This window comes from Tamandua tetradactyla, chromosome X (genome assembly GCF_023851605.1).
Source record: "Tamandua tetradactyla isolate mTamTet1 chromosome X, mTamTet1.pri, whole genome shotgun sequence".
NCBI lineage: Eukaryota > Metazoa > Chordata > Mammalia > Pilosa > Myrmecophagidae > Tamandua > Tamandua tetradactyla.
The window spans coordinates 33,702,934-33,709,901 of NC_135353.1; positions in this window are offsets into that span (position 1 = coordinate 33,702,934).

Sequence of the window (6,968 nt, forward strand, 5' to 3'; positions counted from 1 at the left end):
CCAAAGGGGACTTTGCAAATACTTTTTTATTCACCGTTCAAATCACTCTGGGATCCATCTGCGCATATCACCGACTTGGACAAACCCACAAAATCTCATGCCCCATTCAAGGTTTCATGCACTCATGGTGTTCAGTCAAACCATCCATATACATTAAATTAGGAAATGTACCAGTCAAAAATACAAATTTTGCACCAAACAGACATTTCTTGCTGTAGTCTCACACAGAAGTTGAACTTTTAAAATATGAATGACCATCTATTCTCAACAACTTGCAATATTGCCATTCCTTTGTTCTTCCTCATGCAAAAGCATTTGTTATTTGTACATTTAGTCATTATCCTTGTATACTCTAGATATTCCTAGATTATACCATTTCAGTCTTTATCGTCTATCTTTCCTTTTGGTTTCATATGTGCCCCCATCCCTTCTCCCTCTATCATTTTCACATTCAGCTTCATTCAGTGTACTTACATTACTGTGCTTAATCGGGTAGTATTGTGCTATCCATTTCTGAATTTTTACAACCAGTTCCATTGCACAATCTGTATCCCTACAGCTCCAATTACTCTATCTCTATCCTATTTCTATCTCCTGATGACCTCTGCTCTTAATTGAAATTCTCCAAGTTCATTCCCTAATGTTAGTTCATATCAGTGAGACCATACAGTATTCATCCATATGTTTCCTGCTAATCTCACTCAACATAATGTCCTCAAGGTCCATCCACATTGTTACATGCTTCATGACTTTATTCTGTCTTACAGCTGTGTAATATTCCATCGTATGTATATGCCACAGCTGGTTTAGCCACTCATCTGTTCACCAACATTTGGGTTGTTTCCATCTCTCGGTAATTGTAAATAATACTGCTATAAACATTGGTGTGCAAATGTCCGTTTGTGTCCTTGCCCTCATGTCCTCTGAGTAGATACCTAGCAATGGTATTGCTGGATCATATGGCAATTCTATATTTAGCTTCCTGAGGAAATGCCACACTGCATTCCACAGTGGTTAATGCAGTGGAATTAACTGCAAATTAATTCCAGTCAAATTAATTTCAAATAATTCAAATTCAAAATTTCAAGTAATGAAATTAAATGCCATTGATGGCTTGAGGATTCAATTTGCCTACTAAAAAGAGCATAAGGACTCCTTGATTAATTTTTATTTTCTAGTCAGTGCTTAGTAAATATTTTTGAACAGTCCTAACAGTTTAAGTAAGACTTTTTTTTAGTGCAGATACTTCTAAGAAGAGGAAATATAAATGGCCAAAAGGCACATGAAAAGGTGCTCAACTTCACTGGCTACTAGGGAAGTGCAAATCAAAACCACAATGAGATATTGTCTCACACGCACCAGAATAGCCATTGTCAATAAAGCAGAAATGACAAGTGCAGCTTTTTTTAGTGCAATATATAAATTTGTGAACTGTGCAACTTTCATTGCTATGAATAGTTATCTCATGATAATGCTGTACCATACTGTTTTAAATAACAATTTCTTTTTATCCTTTTATTGTCTTACATTGGAAGCAGTGTGTAAGTATTAAATATTTTTAACAATTTTATTTTGTTCAATATTTTTAGTTACATACTGTTTAATGCCTCCACCTTATTTTGTCTTCCCCCCTAGAAAGTTAAATAAAGAAAACCACTTTAACCATTCATAACTACAGCAACATGAATGAAGGTTATAATATAAAGAAAGAAACTGTTTTGTAATACCCTTCAAAAATATATCATTGGAAGATGAAAGAAATCTACATTCTAGGAAGAAATGTTTTTTATCATATCCAACATATATGGAAGTTATGTTACAGCTGATGCTAAAATGGTCTGCCAACATGGACAGAATTTGCAACACTACATACTAACTTTAATGTCAGTTGTAAGTAAACTCTACATGGCTTTTATATTTCCTAAAATGGTTGACAATAATATTTTCACATTTAATTTTTTTATTTTTATTGATAAAACAACGTGCGAGCATATACATTCTTTTTTTATTTTTTATTTATTTATTTTAAACTTTTTTATTAATCAAAAAAATTAACAAACAAAACACTTAGACATCATTCCATTCTACATATACAATCAGTAATTCTTAATATCATCACATAGTTGCATATTCATCATTTCTCAGTACATTTGCATCGACTCAGAAAAAGAAATAAAAAGACAACAGAAAAAGAAATGAAATGATAACAGAGAAAAAATAGACTATACATACCATACTCCTCACCCCTTGCCCTCATCCACCACCACCCCAAACTGAATCCACTTCAACATCTGTTCCCCCCATCATTCACCTCCATTCCACATGTTCTACTCCTCCGCTGACACAGTAGCCAAAGGGAGCACCAGACACAAGGCCCCCACATTAACAGAGTCCCACCGTGAAAGCTATATCATTGTTCAATCATCACCAAGAAACATGGCTACTGGAACACAGCACCACACCTTCAGGCAATTCCCTCCAGCCTCTCCACCACATCCTGAACAACAAGGTGATATCTACTCAATGTGTAAGAATAACCTCCAGGACAACCTCTCGACTCTTCTTGGAATCCCCCAGCCACCGACACCCCATCTCATTTTACTCTTTCCCCCTTTGGTCGAGAAGTTTCACTCAATCCCTTGATGTTAATTCTCAGCTCATTCCAGGGTTTTTCTCAGTCCCTTGATGCTGAGTCTCAGCTCATTCCAGGATCTCTGTCCCACGCTGCCAGGAAGGTCCACACCCCTGGGAGCCATGTCCCACGCAGAGAGGGGGAGGGTGGTGAGACAGCTCATCATGTTGGCTGGAGAGAGGGGCCACATCTGAGCAACAAAACAGGCTCTCCTGGGGGTAACTCCCAGGCCCAAATTTTAAATAGACTTGACCTATCCCCCGTGGGGTCAAGCCCCCATGTGAACAAACCCCAAGACTGGGGGCTCAGCCTATAGCTTTGGTTGTCCACACTGCTTGTGAGAATATCAAGAATCCAACTTGGGGAAGTTGAATTTCTCCCCACTCTCACCATTCCCCGAAGGGGGCTTGCAAATACTTTTCCACTCACTGATCAAATCATTCTGGGATTCATTGGGGGATCACTCTGGACAAACCAACAAAATCTCATGTCCTACCTGAGATTCCAAGTACTTATGACATTCAATCAAACTATCTACATGAGTTATATTAGGAAATGCTCTAGTCAAAATCTAAATTTTGTAACAAATAAACATTTTTTGCTTTAGTCTCACACATAATGTGACATTTTAAAGTATTAGTTATCATCTATTTTCAGCACCCTGCAATAATGACAATCCTTTGTTCTTCCTCATGTAAAAACATTTTTAAAATTTGTACATTGTACATTTCACTATTATTATACACTCTAGGCTTTCCTAGATTATTCCATCTCGATCTTTAACATCTATCTTTCTTTCTGATTTCATTTATGTCCCCAGCCCTCCTCCCTCTATCATTCTCACATGCAGCTTCATTCAGTGTTTTAACATAATTACATTACAGTTAGGTAGTATTGTGTTGTCCATTTCTGAGTTTTTGTATCCAGTCCTGTTGCACAGTCTGTATCCCTTCAGCTCCAATTACCCACTATCTTACCCCATTTCTATCTCCTGATGGTCTCTGTTACCAACGACATATTCCAAGTTTATTCACTAATGTAAGTTCATTTCAGTGAGACCATGCAGTATTTGTCCTTTAGTTTTTGGCTAGTCTCACTCAGCATAATGTTCTCAAGGTCCATCCATGTTGTTACATACTTCATAAATTTATTCTGTCTTAGAGCTGCATAATATTCCACCGTATGTATATACCACAGTTTGTTTAGCCACTCGTCTGTTGGTGGACATTTTGGCTGTTTCCATCTCCTTGCAATTGTAAATAATGCTGCTATAAACATTGGTGTGCAAATGTCCGTTTGTGTCTTTGCCCTTAAGTCCTTTGAGTAGATACCTAGCAATGGTATTGCTGGGTCATATGGCAATTCTATATTCATCTTTTTGAGGAATCACCAAACTGCCTTCCACAGTGGTTGCACCATTTGACATTCCCACCAAAAGTGAATAAGTGTGCCTCTTTCTCCACATCCTCTCCAGTACTTGTCATGTTCTGTTTTGTTGATAATAGCCATTCTGGTGGGTGTGAGATGATATCTCATTGTGGTTTTGATTTGCATTTCTCTAATGGCCAGGGATATTGAGCATCTCTTCATGTGCCTTTTGGCCATTTGTATTTCCTCTTCTGAGAAGTATCTGTTCAAGTTTTTTTCCCATTTTGTAATTGGATTGGCTGTCTTTTTGTTGTTGAGTTGAACAATCTCTTTATAAATTCTGGATACTAGACCTTTATCTGATATGTCATTTCCAAATATTGTCTCCCATTGTGTAGGCTGTCTTTTTACTTTCTTGATGAAGTTCTTTGATGCACAAAAGTGTTTAATTTTGAGGAGCTCCCATTTCTTTCTTTCTTTCTTCAGTGCTCTTGCTTTAGGTGTAAGGTCCATAAAACCACCTCCAATTATAAGATTCAAGAGCATATACATTCTTAACATACAAACCTACCATGCGTCGTGTACAATCAGTGGCTCACAATGTCATCACATAGTTGTATATTGAACACCATGATCATTTTTTTTAAATTTTTTTATTAATCAAAAAAAAGAAAAGAAATTAACACAACATTTAGAAATCATTCCATTCTACAAATGCACTCAGTAATTCTTAGTATCATCACATAGATGTATGATCATCATTTCTTAGTACATTTGCATCGATTTAGGAAAAGAACTAGCAAAACAGCAGAAAAAAATATAGAATGTTAATATAGAGAAGAGAATTAAAATAATAATACTAATAATATATATATATATAAAGGAAAAAGAAAAAAAACAAAAACAAAAGATACAAACACACAAACAAACAAACAAAAAACCATATTTCAGGTGCAGCTTCATTCAGTGTTCCAACATAGTTACATTACACTTAGGTATTATTGTGCTGTCCATTTTTTAGTTTTTGTATCTAGTCCTGTTGCACAGTCTGTATCCCTTCAGCTCCAATTACCCATTATCTTACCCTGTTTCTAACTCCTGCTGGTCTCTGTTACCAATGATATATTCCAAGCTGATTCTCAAATGTCGGTTCACATCAGTGGGACCTTACAGTATTTGTCCTTTAGTTTTGGGCTAGACTCACTCAGCATAATGTTCTCTAGGTCCATCCATGTTATTACATGCTTCATAAGTTTAGTCTGTCTTAAAGCTGCATAATATTCCATCGTAGGTATACGCCACAGTTTGTTTAGCCACTCGTCTGTTGATGGACATTTTGGCTGTTTCCATCCTTTGCAATTGTAGATAATACTGCTATAGACACTGGTGTGCAAATGTCCGTCTGTGTCTTTGCCCTTAAGTCCCTTGAGTAGATACCTAGCAGTGGTATTGCTGGGTCGTAATCCATTCTGCCATTCTATGTCTTTTGATTGGGAAATTCAGTCCATTAACTTTTAGTATTATTACTGTTTGGATAATATTTTCCTCTACCATTTTGGCTTTTGTATTATATATATCATATCTGATTTTCCTTCTTTCTACACTTTACTCCATACCTCTCTCTTCTGTCTTTTCGTATCTGACTCTAGTGCTCCCTTTAGTATTTCTTGCAGAGCTGGTCTCTTGGTCACAAATTCTCTCAGTGACTTTTTGTCTGAGAATGTTTTAATTTCTCCTTCATTTTTGAAGGACAGTTTTGCTGGATATAGGAGTCTTGGTTGGCAGTTTTTCTCTTTTAGTAATTTAAATATATCATCCCACTGTCTTCTAGCTTCCATGGTTTCTGCTGAGAAATCTACACATAGTCTTATTGGGTTTCCCTTGTATGTGACAGATTGTTTTTCTCTTGCTGCTTTCAAGATCCTCTCTTTCTCTTTGACCTCTGACATTCTAACTAGTAAGTGTCTTGGAGAACGCCTATTTGGGTCTATTCTCTTTGGGGTGCGCTGCACTTCTTGGATCTGTAAATTTAGGTCTTTCATAAGAGTTGGGAAATTTTCAGTGATAATTTCTTCCATTAGTTTTTCTCCTCCTTTTCCCTTCTCTTCTCCTTCTGGGACACACACAACACGTATATTTGTGCGCTTCATATTGTCATTCAGTTCCCTGATCCCCTGCTCAAGTTTTTCCATTCTTTTCCCTATAGTTTCTGTTTCTTTTTGGAATTCAGATGTTCCATCCTCCAGTTCACTAATTGTAGCTTCTGTCTCTTTAGATCTACCATTGTAGGTATCCATTGTTTTTTCCATTTTTTCTTCTTTGTCCTTCACTCCCATAAGTTCTGTGATTTGTTTTTTCAGATTTTCTATTTCTTCTTTTTGTTCAGCCCATGTCTTCTTCATGTCCTCCCTCAATTTATTGATTTGGTTTTTGAAGAATTTTTCCATTTCTGTTCGTATATTCAGCATTAGTTGTCTCAGCTCCTGTATCTCATTTGAACTATTGGTTTGTTCCTTTGACTGGGCCATATCTTCAATTTTCTGAGCGTCATCCATTATTTTCTGCTGGTGTCTGGGCATTTGATCAGATTTCCCTGGGTGTGGGACCCAGCTGGTTGAAAGCTTTTTCTGTGAAATCTCTGGGCTCTGTTTTTCTTTTCCTGCCCAGTAGGTGGCGCTCGTGGCGCTCGTCTGTCTGCACGGCAGTCGCCCGGGAAACCGCGCGTGGAGGTGGGGGTCGCTGGCCGCTGCGGCTTGGGAGAGTGCCGGTCCTAATTGCCCAGCTGGCCCGAAACGCCAAGCGTGATGGGAGGGCCCCGCTATCCAACGTTCCCAGTCAGACCGGGGAGCCACGTGCATGGAGGGGACCCCAGTCGCCAGCCGCCCTGGCCGGGAAAACGCGCGCCCCTTGGGTATCTCACCGCAGCAGATTCTCCCTGCCCGTTCAGCTGTTCCAGAATGGGGTACGC